This window comes from Lupinus angustifolius, unplaced genomic scaffold (genome assembly GCF_001865875.1).
Source record: "Lupinus angustifolius cultivar Tanjil unplaced genomic scaffold, LupAngTanjil_v1.0 Scaffold_504, whole genome shotgun sequence".
Lineage (NCBI taxonomy): Eukaryota > Viridiplantae > Streptophyta > Magnoliopsida > Fabales > Fabaceae > Lupinus > Lupinus angustifolius.
Window position 1 is genome coordinate 122,609 of NW_017727869.1, and position 16,130 is coordinate 138,738.

A 16,130-nucleotide genomic window follows, 5' to 3' on the forward strand; every position below is an offset into this window, starting at 1 on the left:
TAAAATTATAAGTGTAAATCAAAATATCCAAAGTAAAAATTATAATGGAAATTTAAAATCATTACCCTCCATAACAAATCTATCTTATCTTATTTTAATGAAAACGAATCTATCCTAAAATCATTGCCCTCCATAACAAATATATTTTATCCTATTTTAATAAAAACGAATCTATCTTATCCTGTTTTATTGGAAACGAATCTATATATCATATACTTTACTGAAAACGAATCTATATATCCTATATTTTATTGAAAACGAATCGGATACATGTCTTAATATTTATTTTATTTTATTTTATTTTATTTTATTTTTTTAATTTTTGGATACTCTATAGATACATATCCTTCGCGAATCTGAGCGTATCCGTGTCGGATACGTGTCGGACACTGACACGTGAGGGTGTTTGACGAATCTGTGTTTCATAGACTAGCACCATAGAGATGCGGCCATAAACTGGATAGTCTTGACCAATTTGAAAGCTCATTTATTGTAGTTAAAATAACTAAATTTTAGGTTATTCGATCACGTATGAGAAACTCGATAGAATTCATAATAGTCTCAAAGTTTTTATTTTTTATTGCCTAAATATTCAAGAATTATGACAATTCTAATGTCCACTTTTGCCATGCATAAAATAAACCAACAATTAGGATAATCCTAGTCTAAAAAGAGGATATGGCAAAATTGGTAGATACTACGAACTTAATTGGATTGAGCCTTTCTATGGAAACTTACCATATGATAACTTTCAAATTCAGAGAACCCCTGGAATTGACAATGAGCAATCCTGAGCCAAATCTTGTTTTTTCGCAAAAAAAACAAAGAAAAGTTCATAAAGTGAAAATGAAAAGGATAGGTGCAGAGACTCAATGGAAGTTGTTCTAACAAACGAAGTTGCCGATATTTACTTTCACATTGGGTTAGAAAAGGAATCCTTTCATCGAAATTTTGTAAAGGATCAAGAATAAGCGTATAAAAAAATATTGACATATATTATTTCGTAAAAAAATGTTTTGAATCAATTAATAAAGTTGATTTTTCAAAAACATCATCTAAATCAATGAAATAAATGGAGTTTTTTTTAAATCGCAAAAATCAATCTAAAATCTAATGAGTAATTTGTACGAAGAAAAAATATCTTAATTATTAGCGAGAAGAATAGAATTGTATCTCAGATTGATATTGATGTACAATTACATAGTTCATGATGCAAAAGTATTTTTATGGTATCCAATCGAACTGGAATTTGTAATATCTATATACTTCTATATACTATATATAAATAAATTATCTTTTATCCCAAATCATTACTTGAACTTGAAAATCAAAGGATATCATTTACTAATCAAACCCCAAACACGTAATACTTTAAAATATCATTTTTTCAACAAAAACTCGTCATTTTCCTTAATATGGTTCACTACTTCACTAATGTACCTAAGGGGTGTCAACCAACTACGTTTCATTCTAGGTAATCACATGGTTTTTTAGTGTTGATAACACATCCATTAAGTACACTAACAAACTTTATACTTTACAATACACTTAAACTCGTAAACATTTTGGATTTCAAAAATAGAAAATAAACTTTTCCTACATACATATAGGCCATGATTTTTAGACCAAATGGCAAGGAATTTTTTTGATTTTTCAACTTATCATTAAACACATTAAATATTCCTTTAATGTATAAATCATCACCTTTAAACACATTCAAACACCAACATTAAATTTTCTAGCATTAAAACTAAAAAATAAATTTTTCTGAACTTGTCCAAGGCTATGATTTTTCAAGCCAAAACCATGTGGAAAATTCCAAACTTTACATGGTTTAAAAACTCCTTAAATGTTCATTTGATATACAAATCATCACCTTTAAACACATTCGAACACCACCTTTATATTTTCTAGCATTAAATAGAAAATTTAATTATTCTACACTTGTTCAAGGCTATGGTTTTTCAAGCCAAAAGCAAGTGGAAAGGTCCAAACTTTACATGGTTTAAAACTCCTTAAAGGTTCATTTGATATACAAATCATCACCTTTAAACACATTCAAACACCAACATTATATTTCTAGCATTAAATAGAAAAATAAACTATTCTACACTTGTTCAAGGCTATGGTTTTTCAAGCCAAAAGCAAGTGGAAAGGTCCAAACTTTACATGGTTTAAAACTCCTTAAAGGTTCATTTGATATACAAATCATCACCTTTAAACACATTCAAACACCAACATTATATTTCTAGCATTAAATAGAAAAATAAACTATTCTACACTTGTTCAAGGCTATGGTTTTTCAAGCCAAAAGCAAGTGGAAAGGTCCAAACTTTACATGGTTTAAAACTCCTTAAAGGTTCATTTGATATACAAATCATCACCTTTAAACACATTCAAACACCAACATTATATTTCTAGCATTAAATAGAAAAATAAACTATTCTACACTTGTTCAAGGCTATGGTTTTTCAAGCCAAAAGCAAGTGGAAAGGTCCAAACTTTACATGGTTTAAAACTCCTTAAAGGTTCATTTGATATACAAATCATCACCTTTAAACACATTCAAACACCAACATTATATTTCTAGCATTAAATAGAAAAATAAACTATTCTACACTTGTTCAAGGCTATGGTTTTTCAAGCCAAAAGCAAGTGGAAAGGTCCAAACTTTACATGGTTTAAAACTCCTTAAAGGTTCATTTGATATACAAATCATCACCTTTAAACACATTCAAACACCAACATTATATTTCTAGCATTAAATAGAAAAATAAACTATTCTACACTTGTTCAAGGCTATGGTTTTTCAAGCCAAAAGCAAGTGGAAAGGTCCAAACTTTACATGGTTTAAAACTCCTTAAAGGTTCATTTGATATACAAATCATCACCTTTAAACACATTCAAACACCAACATTATATTTCTAGCATTAAATAGAAAAATAAACTATTCTACACTTGTTCAAGGCTATGGTTTTTCAAGCCAAAAGCAAGTGGAAAGGTCCAAACTTTACATGGTTTAAAACTCCTTAAAGGTTCATTTGATATACAAATCATCACCTTTAAACACATTCAAACACCAACATTATATTTCTAGCATTAAATAGAAAAATAAACTATTCTACACTTGTTCAAGGCTATGGTTTTTCAAGCCAAAAGCAAGTGGAAAGGTCCAAACTTTACATGGTTTAAAACTCCTTAAAGGTTCATTTGATATACAAATCATCACCTTTAAACACATTCAAACACCAACATTATATTTCTAGCATTAAATAGAAAAATAAACTATTCTACACTTGTTCAAGGCTATGGTTTTTCAAGCCAAAAGCAAGTGGAAAGGTCCAAACTTTACATGGTTTAAAACTCCTTAAAGGTTCATTTGATATACAAATCATCACCTTTAAACACATTCAAACACCAACATTATATTTCTAGCATTAAATAGAAAAATAAACTATTCTACACTTGTTCAAGGCTATGGTTTTTCAAGCCAAAAGCAAGTGGAAAGGTCCAAACTTTACATGGTTTAAAACTCCTTAAAGGTTCATTTGATATACAAATCATCACCTTTAAACACATTCAAACACCAACATTATATTTCTAGCATTAAATAGAAAAATAAACTATTCTACACTTGTTCAAGGCTATGGTTTTTCAAGCCAAAAGCAAGTGGAAAGGTCCAAACTTTACATGGTTTAAAACTCCTTAAAGGTTCATTTGATATACAAATCATCACCTTTAAACACATTCAAACACCAACATTATATTTCTAGCATTAAATAGAAAAATAAACTATTCTACACTTGTTCAAGGCTATGGTTTTTCAAGCCAAAAGCAAGTGGAAAGGTCCAAACTTTACATGGTTTAAAACTCCTTAAAGGTTCATTTGATATACAAATCATCACCTTTAAACACATTCAAACACCAACATTATATTTCTAGCATTAAATAGAAAAATAAACTATTCTACACTTGTTCAAGGCTATGGTTTTTCAAGCCAAAAGCAAGTGGAAAGGTCCAAACTTTACATGGTTTAAAACTCCTTAAAGGTTCATTTGATATACAAATCATCACCTTTAAACACATTCAAACACCAACATTATATTTCTAGCATTAAATAGAAAAATAAACTATTCTACACTTGTTCAAGGCTATGGTTTTTCAAGCCAAAAGCAAGTGGAAAGGTCCAAACTTTACATGGTTTAAAACTCCTTAAAGGTTCATTTGATATACAAATCATCACCTTTAAACACATTCAAACACCAACATTATATTTCTAGCATTAAATAGAAAAATAAACTATTCTACACTTGTTCAAGGCTATGGTTTTTCAAGCCAAAAGCAAGTGGAAAGGTCCAAACTTTACATGGTTTAAAACTCCTTAAAGGTTCATTTGATATACAAATCATCACCTTTAAACACATTCAAACACCAACATTATATTTCTAGCATTAAATAGAAAAATAAACTATTCTACACTTGTTCAAGGCTATGGTTTTTCAAGCCAAAAGCAAGTGGAAAGGTCCAAACTTTACATGGTTTAAAACTCCTTAAAGGTTCATTTGATATACAAATCATCACCTTTAAACACATTCAAACACCAACATTATATTTCTAGCATTAAATAGAAAAATAAACTATTCTACACTTGTTCAAGGCTATGGTTTTTCAAGCCAAAAGCAAGTGGAAAGGTCCAAACTTTACATGGTTTAAAACTCCTTAAAGGTTCATTTGATATACAAATCATCACCTTTAAACACATTCAAACACCAACATTATATTTCTAGCATTAAATAGAAAAATAAACTATTCTACACTTGTTCAAGGCTATGGTTTTTCAAGCCAAAAGCAAGTGGAAAGGTCCAAACTTTACATGGTTTAAAACTCCTTAAAGGTTCATTTGATATACAAATCATCACCTTTAAACACATTCAAACACCAACATTATATTTCTAGCATTAAATAGAAAAATAAACTATTCTACACTTGTTCAAGGCTATGGTTTTTCAAGCCAAAAGCAAGTGGAAAGGTCCAAACTTTACATGGTTTAAAACTCCTTAAAGGTTCATTTGATATACAAATCATCACCTTTAAACACATTCAAACACCAACATTATATTTCTAGCATTAAATAGAAAAATAAACTATTCTACACTTGTTCAAGGCTATGGTTTTTCAAGCCAAAAGCAAGTGGAAAGGTCCAAACTTTACATGGTTTAAAACTCCTTAAAGGTTCATTTGATATACAAATCATCACCTTTAAACACATTCAAACACCAACATTATATTTCTAGCATTAAATAGAAAAATAAACTATTCTACACTTGTTCAAGGCTATGGTTTTTCAAGCCAAAAGCAAGTGGAAAGGTCCAAACTTTACATGGTTTAAAACTCCTTAAAGGTTCATTTGATATACAAATCATCACCTTTAAACACATTCAAACACCAACATTATATTTCTAGCATTAAATAGAAAAATAAACTATTCTACACTTGTTCAAGGCTATGGTTTTTCAAGCCAAAAGCAAGTGGAAAGGTCCAAACTTTACATGGTTTAAAACTCCTTAAAGGTTCATTTGATATACAAATCATCACCTTTAAACACATTCAAACACCAACATTATATTTCTAGCATTAAATAGAAAAATAAACTATTCTACACTTGTTCAAGGCTATGGTTTTTCAAGCCAAAAGCAAGTGGAAAGGTCCAAACTTTACATGGTTTAAAACTCCTTAAAGGTTCATTTGATATACAAATCATCACCTTTAAACACATTCAAACACCAACATTATATTTCTAGCATTAAATAGAAAAATAAACTATTCTACACTTGTTCAAGGCTATGGTTTTTCAAGCCAAAAGCAAGTGGAAAGGTCCAAACTTTACATGGTTTAAAACTCCTTAAAGGTTCATTTGATATACAAATCATCACCTTTAAACACATTCAAACACCAACATTATATTTCTAGCATTAAATAGAAAAATAAACTATTCTACACTTGTTCAAGGCTATGGTTTTTCAAGCCAAAAGCAAGTGGAAAGGTCCAAACTTTACATGGTTTAAAACTCCTTAAAGGTTCATTTGATATACAAATCATCACCTTTAAACACATTCAAACACCAACATTATATTTCTAGCATTAAATAGAAAAATAAACTATTCTACACTTGTTCAAGGCTATGGTTTTTCAAGCCAAAAGCAAGTGGAAAGGTCCAAACTTTACATGGTTTAAAACTCCTTAAAGGTTCATTTGATATACAAATCATCACCTTTAAACACATTCAAACACCAACATTATATTTCTAGCATTAAATAGAAAAATAAACTATTCTACACTTGTTCAAGGCTATGGTTTTTCAAGCCAAAAGCAAGTGGAAAGGTCCAAACTTTACATGGTTTAAAACTCCTTAAAGGTTCATTTGATATACAAATCATCACCTTTAAACACATTCAAACACCAACATTATATTTCTAGCATTAAATAGAAAAATAAACTATTCTACACTTGTTCAAGGCTATGGTTTTTCAAGCCAAAAGCAAGTGGAAAGGTCCAAACTTTACATGGTTTAAAACTCCTTAAAGGTTCATTTGATATACAAATCATCACCTTTAAACACATTCAAACACCAACATTATATTTCTAGCATTAAATAGAAAAATAAACTATTCTACACTTGTTCAAGGCTATGGTTTTTCAAGCCAAAAGCAAGTGGAAAGGTCCAAACTTTACATGGTTTAAAACTCCTTAAAGGTTCATTTGATATACAAATCATCACCTTTAAACACATTCAAACACCAACATTATATTTCTAGCATTAAATAGAAAAATAAACTATTCTACACTTGTTCAAGGCTATGGTTTTTCAAGCCAAAAGCAAGTGGAAAGGTCCAAACTTTACATGGTTTAAAACTCCTTAAAGGTTCATTTGATATACAAATCATCACCTTTAAACACATTCAAACACCAACATTATATTTCTAGCATTAAATAGAAAAATAAACTATTCTACACTTGTTCAAGGCTATGGTTTTTCAAGCCAAAAGCAAGTGGAAAGGTCCAAACTTTACATGGTTTAAAACTCCTTAAAGGTTCATTTGATATACAAATCATCACCTTTAAACACATTCAAACACCAACATTATATTTCTAGCATTAAATAGAAAAATAAACTATTCTACACTTGTTCAAGGCTATGGTTTTTCAAGCCAAAAGCAAGTGGAAAGGTCCAAACTTTACATGGTTTAAAACTCCTTAAAGGTTCATTTGATATACAAATCATCACCTTTAAACACATTCAAACACCAACATTATATTTCTAGCATTAAATAGAAAAATAAACTATTCTACACTTGTTCAAGGCTATGGTTTTTCAAGCCAAAAGCAAGTGGAAAGGTCCAAACTTTACATGGTTTAAAACTCCTTAAAGGTTCATTTGATATACAAATCATCACCTTTAAACACATTCAAACACCAACATTATATTTCTAGCATTAAATAGAAAAATAAACTATTCTACACTTGTTCAAGGCTATGGTTTTTCAAGCCAAAAGCAAGTGGAAAGGTCCAAACTTTACATGGTTTAAAACTCCTTAAAGGTTCATTTGATATACAAATCATCACCTTTAAACACATTCAAACACCAACATTATATTTCTAGCATTAAATAGAAAAATAAACTATTCTACACTTGTTCAAGGCTATGGTTTTTCAAGCCAAAAGCAAGTGGAAAGGTCCAAACTTTACATGGTTTAAAACTCCTTAAAGGTTCATTTGATATACAAATCATCACCTTTAAACACATTCAAACACCAACATTATATTTCTAGCATTAAATAGAAAAATAAACTATTCTACACTTGTTCAAGGCTATGGTTTTTCAAGCCAAAAGCAAGTGGAAAGGTCCAAACTTTACATGGTTTAAAACTCCTTAAAGGTTCATTTGATATACAAATCATCACCTTTAAACACATTCAAACACCAACATTATATTTCTAGCATTAAATAGAAAAATAAACTATTCTACACTTGTTCAAGGCTATGGTTTTTCAAGCCAAAAGCAAGTGGAAAGGTCCAAACTTTACATGGTTTAAAACTCCTTAAAGGTTCATTTGATATACAAATCATCACCTTTAAACACATTCAAACACCAACATTATATTTCTAGCATTAAATAGAAAAATAAACTATTCTACACTTGTTCAAGGCTATGGTTTTTCAAGCCAAAAGCAAGTGGAAAGGTCCAAACTTTACATGGTTTAAAACTCCTTAAAGGTTCATTTGATATACAAATCATCACCTTTAAACACATTCAAACACCAACATTATATTTCTAGCATTAAATAGAAAAATAAACTATTCTACACTTGTTCAAGGCTATGGTTTTTCAAGCCAAAAGCAAGTGGAAAGGTCCAAACTTTACATGGTTTAAAACTCCTTAAAGGTTCATTTGATATACAAATCATCACCTTTAAACACATTCAAACACCAACATTATATTTCTAGCATTAAATAGAAAAATAAACTATTCTACACTTGTTCAAGGCTATGGTTTTTCAAGCCAAAAGCAAGTGGAAAGGTCCAAACTTTACATGGTTTAAAACTCCTTAAAGGTTCATTTGATATACAAATCATCACCTTTAAACACATTCAAACACCAACATTATATTTCTAGCATTAAATAGAAAAATAAACTATTCTACACTTGTTCAAGGCTATGGTTTTTCAAGCCAAAAGCAAGTGGAAAGGTCCAAACTTTACATGGTTTAAAACTCCTTAAAGGTTCATTTGATATACAAATCATCACCTTTAAACACATTCAAACACCAACATTATATTTCTAGCATTAAATAGAAAAATAAACTATTCTACACTTGTTCAAGGCTATGGTTTTTCAAGCCAAAAGCAAGTGGAAAGGTCCAAACTTTACATGGTTTAAAACTCCTTAAAGGTTCATTTGATATACAAATCATCACCTTTAAACACATTCAAACACCAACATTATATTTCTAGCATTAAATAGAAAAATAAACTATTCTACACTTGTTCAAGGCTATGGTTTTTCAAGCCAAAAGCAAGTGGAAAGGTCCAAACTTTACATGGTTTAAAACTCCTTAAAGGTTCATTTGATATACAAATCATCACCTTTAAACACATTCAAACACCAACATTATATTTCTAGCATTAAATAGAAAAATAAACTATTCTACACTTGTTCAAGGCTATGGTTTTTCAAGCCAAAAGCAAGTGGAAAGGTCCAAACTTTACATGGTTTAAAACTCCTTAAAGGTTCATTTGATATACAAATCATCACCTTTAAACACATTCAAACACCAACATTATATTTCTAGCATTAAATAGAAAAATAAACTATTCTACACTTGTTCAAGGCTATGGTTTTTCAAGCCAAAAGCAAGTGGAAAGGTCCAAACTTTACATGGTTTAAAACTCCTTAAAGGTTCATTTGATATACAAATCATCACCTTTAAACACATTCAAACACCAACATTATATTTCTAGCATTAAATAGAAAAATAAACTATTCTACACTTGTTCAAGGCTATGGTTTTTCAAGCCAAAAGCAAGTGGAAAGGTCCAAACTTTACATGGTTTAAAACTCCTTAAAGGTTCATTTGATATACAAATCATCACCTTTAAACACATTCAAACACCAACATTATATTTCTAGCATTAAATAGAAAAATAAACTATTCTACACTTGTTCAAGGCTATGGTTTTTCAAGCCAAAAGCAAGTGGAAAGGTCCAAACTTTACATGGTTTAAAACTCCTTAAAGGTTCATTTGATATACAAATCATCACCTTTAAACACATTCAAACACCAACATTATATTTCTAGCATTAAATAGAAAAATAAACTATTCTACACTTGTTCAAGGCTATGGTTTTTCAAGCCAAAAGCAAGTGGAAAGGTCCAAACTTTACATGGTTTAAAACTCCTTAAAGGTTCATTTGATATACAAATCATCACCTTTAAACACATTCAAACACCAACATTATATTTCTAGCATTAAATAGAAAAATAAACTATTCTACACTTGTTCAAGGCTATGGTTTTTCAAGCCAAAAGCAAGTGGAAAGGTCCAAACTTTACATGGTTTAAAACTCCTTAAAGGTTCATTTGATATACAAATCATCACCTTTAAACACATTCAAACACCAACATTATATTTCTAGCATTAAATAGAAAAATAAACTATTCTACACTTGTTCAAGGCTATGGTTTTTCAAGCCAAAAGCAAGTGGAAAGGTCCAAACTTTACATGGTTTAAAACTCCTTAAAGGTTCATTTGATATACAAATCATCACCTTTAAACACATTCAAACACCAACATTATATTTCTAGCATTAAATAGAAAAATAAACTATTCTACACTTGTTCAAGGCTATGGTTTTTCAAGCCAAAAGCAAGTGGAAAGGTCCAAACTTTACATGGTTTAAAACTCCTTAAAGGTTCATTTGATATACAAATCATCACCTTTAAACACATTCAAACACCAACATTATATTTCTAGCATTAAATAGAAAAATAAACTATTCTACACTTGTTCAAGGCTATGGTTTTTCAAGCCAAAAGCAAGTGGAAAGGTCCAAACTTTACATGGTTTAAAACTCCTTAAAGGTTCATTTGATATACAAATCATCACCTTTAAACACATTCAAACACCAACATTATATTTCTAGCATTAAATAGAAAAATAAACTATTCTACACTTGTTCAAGGCTATGGTTTTTCAAGCCAAAAGCAAGTGGAAAGGTCCAAACTTTACATGGTTTAAAACTCCTTAAAGGTTCATTTGATATACAAATCATCACCTTTAAACACATTCAAACACCAACATTATATTTCTAGCATTAAATAGAAAAATAAACTATTCTACACTTGTTCAAGGCTATGGTTTTTCAAGCCAAAAGCAAGTGGAAAGGTCCAAACTTTACATGGTTTAAAACTCCTTAAAGGTTCATTTGATATACAAATCATCACCTTTAAACACATTCAAACACCAACATTATATTTCTAGCATTAAATAGAAAAATAAACTATTCTACACTTGTTCAAGGCTATGGTTTTTCAAGCCAAAAGCAAGTGGAAAGGTCCAAACTTTACATGGTTTAAAACTCCTTAAAGGTTCATTTGATATACAAATCATCACCTTTAAACACATTCAAACACCAACATTATATTTCTAGCATTAGGAACAGATAAACTGATATTGTCTGCTTCTACTGATGGTAACTTATCTCTAAGGGATGCTTACAAATTTGTCACTCCTACTTCCATTCCATTGAACTGGTGGAAATTTATCAGGTCCTCCTCAATCCCCCCTCTAAGTCATTTACTTCATGGAGACTGATCAATTAAAGGATGCCTACTGATGAAAACTTAATCAAAAGAGGATGCTCCTTTCCTTCTAGGTGCAACCTGTGTTGGTCTAACTCTGAAACTTCAGCGCATTTATTCATGTGATGTACTTTCTCTGTATCTCTTTGGAATTGGTTAGGTGCTAGTTTCTCAATCAATCTAGACACAACCTCATTGCTAACAATTATGTCAGCCTATAATAGCAATTGGAGCGACCAAGTGAAGCATACTTTGGTGAAAGTAATTATTCACACAGTGAACACAATATGGTTCTGCATGAACCAAAGTAGATTTCAGGACAAGAACTTCAATAGGATGCAAGCAATTTCTAGAATAAAATTAGCCATTTCTCTGTGTGGCAGAAATTCTTCAGCTTGTGCAACTAACTCCATTCATGACTTTAACATCCTTAACCAATTAAATGTAGCAATCAACTATAGGAAGGCTCCTAGAATTATAGAGGTTTTGTGGCATCCTCCAAACATTGGTTTCATAAAATAAATTCTGATGGAGCTGCTCATGGTGCTCCCGGTCTTGTTGGAGGTGGTGCAATTTTCAGGGACCATATGGGTGATTTATTGGGTTATTTTGCCTCTTTTTTTGACATCCAAGACACCATGTTTTCAGAACTAAACTCTGCTATGTTGACCATTGAGATTGCTAACAAGAAAGGCTGGAATTCCATTTGGCTTGAATGTGATTCCTCTTTAGTAGTGGATATTTTTATGGACAGATTGAAGACTCCTTGGAAGTTGATAAACAGGTTCATCCGCTGCAAAAATACATTAAACTCAACGAACTTTTATATATCTCATATTTTTAGAGAGGGCAATACTTGTGCATACAAGTTAGCCAACTTTGATATTAATTCAAAGGTTTTCTCTTGGTGGAATAAAATACCTCATTCTCTAGTTAGTGAGTTCACTAGAAATAGACTCTTACTTCCACAACATGTAACTAGTCCTCTTATAATCCTTTAATACTAATACATATTCATGGGGTGCAGTTGCACTTTGAGTTTAAAAAAAAATCTATATGAACAAGACAGTTAATTCTTGATGTTGCAACAATTTGATTTAATATTTCATTATTGATTTATGGGTTAGCAAATATACAATTTATATAATATTAAATAATATATAACATCGTTTGAAAATTAGATCAAAAAATTGCTCATAATTTATGTCTTATTGAAACAATGTAGATTTTCTAGTCCCCTCCTCTCATTCTTTTTTAATATGTGGATTAATATCTATACATAGTCATTATTTATCATTCATTTGTATTATTTTTTGAAGAGTATATAATGACAATATATAAAACTCATACTTTGTCAATACATATATTTTTTTCTTATTATTATTCCCTAAAATATACTCGACTATTTATTGTCTACATCTAATATTCTAAAAAATATCTCCAAAAATTAATTTTCTCAAATGATTTAGTATCGCACCATTGTTAGGGTGAAATTTATTGTAGTTCAATGCATCTATCATTATTATGATTCAATTCTCATGCACAATAAAATATTAATATACTAATATTTGTATATTAAAAAAACATGAACGATGAATATTTTAAAAAATTGTATATTCTTAGTGCATACATTATTTTTTTTCTTTTATCTAAAACATAAGTTGAATTAATTATATTTGAGTATTGCAACTAATTCCTTAAATCAATTACTATCTTCCTTGATTTAAGGATGATGTTTAAGGGTGATTATGTAATATTATTAATCTAGTTTCTTTTTCCTAAAATACTCTAACTTAATCCTATCTATTTTCTATAATTGGGGGAGAGATAAATATTAGGTGAAAAAGAATGTAATAACTAAGAGTAATTTTATAAAAGAATGTATAATCAAGTCTTGAGTTTTTAAATCAACAAAAGATATGGAACAAAATGAAAAAGACTAAAATAACATCCTTTAATAATGGAGGAAGTATTCTCCCATCCCATTTTAATTTTTACCTTAATTAGCATTTTTAATTATTTCCGTGATGAATTAGACAATTTTATTTGTTAGCAAACATGTGTGAACAACTCAAAATGGTTCATTTTCACCTGCCCTATATTATCATTTGTGAAGCCTTCACTTGTGCAATGTAGCCCATTGCTTGACTATATGGAACCCACAAAGGCACCATGGACGGCCTTGGTTTACTTGCCATTTTACCTAGGAAAGGTATGTTCTTCACACGGAAATGGCTAATGAGGCCACTTTTCACTTATTCTATGATATTAATGCTTTAAGCCATGAGATAAAGGAGTAACTTTTTCATTGGGTGGTGTATTGGATTCACTCTTCATAAGAACGTTATGTGATTCCCATAGTAACAATGGTCCTTTGGCTTGTATGGTTCATAGATGAGGTATGTATTCTAATGCAGGTACAAGTCCTTCTTAACTGTTTAATCACAATTTACGCACTTGGATTGTATAATGAATGATGAAGGTAGGATTCATCCATCATATATAATACAAGAGAAATCTTTGGAGACTCTAAAGGCCACAACCCTATGATAACGTATGAGGGTCTTTCTTTAAAGTGGACTTTATTAAAGTCTAGACTTTTAGGTAGTAGACTCTATCCAATCTTGAAAGATAGGAAAACAAATATCGTAGGTTAGAAACGAGAAGAGATCAGTTCCTCAAGTGACTAACTCACAATGTTAAAACAACATGGATGGTCCACCATTCTAATACCATATATGAAGCTAGGCCAAAACCGATAAAGTATATGTCTCTCCTATTCAATACAGATCACTAATACACAGATTTACGACATATTTGTACAATAACTCAAGTGGATAATGTTAATATGTGAGAAAATATGCAAACCTTTATTTAAAATAAATAACTACCCAAAAGTTGCAAAACTAATAGTATATGAGTGAGTGTGTACAAAGAATAAGTTAAAGCAAATATATAGCGGTAGATAAATATATATATTTTTTAAAAGGTATTTAAATCTATACAATTATCAGCTCTAGCCTGACTCTCTTAGGAGAAAATTCACGACTTAAAAGGAGATAAAACTTCATTTCGATCTCTCTCAAATGATTTGGAGTCATTACTATGATTTTTTAGGTTAAAACATAGAAAACTCTCTTTTATGCCCCATTTAGAAATATATGGTATTAAAAACTAAGTTTTCAGCTCAATAGTCAATTACGAATCAATGAATGTATTAACACCTCGTCTGTCTGTATTAAAATTGTATTCTTCCTAATTGCATCAAAGTTTAATTACTAAAACAAAATATTTCTTTTATTTTTTGCACAAGAGTTCATCTTCCTCGTACGTTTCCCTAGATGTAATAGGGAAATCAAGATTCTGTAATTATGAGTTAAAATTGATTAATTAATTCAAATTAAAATGGAATTAGTTACACGTGTCGCTAGATGTACTAGTTGTAACCTGAATTTCCACTTTAACTAAATAAAAAGAGACGACACGAGTCACGAGCACACTATTCAAATTCCTTAAATTAATTAAGACATTTTTTGTATACAATTAATTTTTAAAATAAAAAATACGGTAAATTTCGTAAATTATTTAGGCAATTTAAAAATTAATTTTAAATATAATTAATAGGGAAAAGATGGTCTTAGTCGTAGGTCAACTACCTATTCTAAGCAAGAATTTAGAGTTGTGCCGATTATGACCAAATTATAGAAATTTCATTAAATTTATTAGGTTGATTTTATTAATATTTGATTATTATTATTATTTGAATTTATTTTATTATTATTTAACAAAAATAAAATAAAGAAGTAAATAATTTCCTTCATTGTTGGCCACATGGAATCAGTTTTGTAGAAAACAAAAATACATGACTAAAAATCTAGATATGCATTGATGGACACTTCTTCACAAATTGATTATAATTCTAGGAAACAAATGTTGAATAACACATAATAAACAAGTGGCGATGAACAAGTGGCGATAAAATCCTATGATCCTAGGTTATCTTCTTCTTCTACATCAATCAACACTATGTCAACAGTTATTCCTTAGAACTTTTTAGTAGGTTCAGATCTTCCTCCCAATGTTGTGGAACAAAAAAGGGGCCTACAAATACAAATCAAAAACTCTTTTACTCACAACTCCCTCAACCATGTATCAAAGGTGACTTCATAGCCATTAAGATCCCAGAAGCTGACTATCAAGAAGGTATTTAGCGATGCAAAACACGTCTCCGTGGAAGATTGATAATGTCCAAAGGTAATACTCTTTTAAAGTTTATAGATCTGAAAGCTAAGCTGATGTCTTTATGGAATATTATTGGAAAATGGTCAATGATCTCCTTGGAAAAAGGGTTTTATGAATTTTCTTTTTCTTCTCTAGAAGACATGAGAACGATTTGTGTTGTTGGTTCATGGAATTTGAATAATGGTTTCTTAAGAATGTTTCTTTGGACTCCTAACTTTAACCCCTCACTTCAAAAACTTTCTCACACTTAGTGCTGGGTAAAAATTCATAACCTTCCTCAAGAATATTGGATCCCTAGAATTTTATTCTCAATAGCAGGAGGGATAGGGTCCCCTATATCTCTAGATAAGACAACTCATAATAGATCTTTCGGACACTTTGTCATGGTCTTAGTGGAGCCAAAATGTCAAAAGCAATCTTCTAGAATAGATTCTAGTGGAAATAGATGATTTTGCATTCTTGTGTCTATCGAATATGAAAACTTACTATCTTTATGTCTTCATTGCCAAGCTATTGGTCACACTGTGA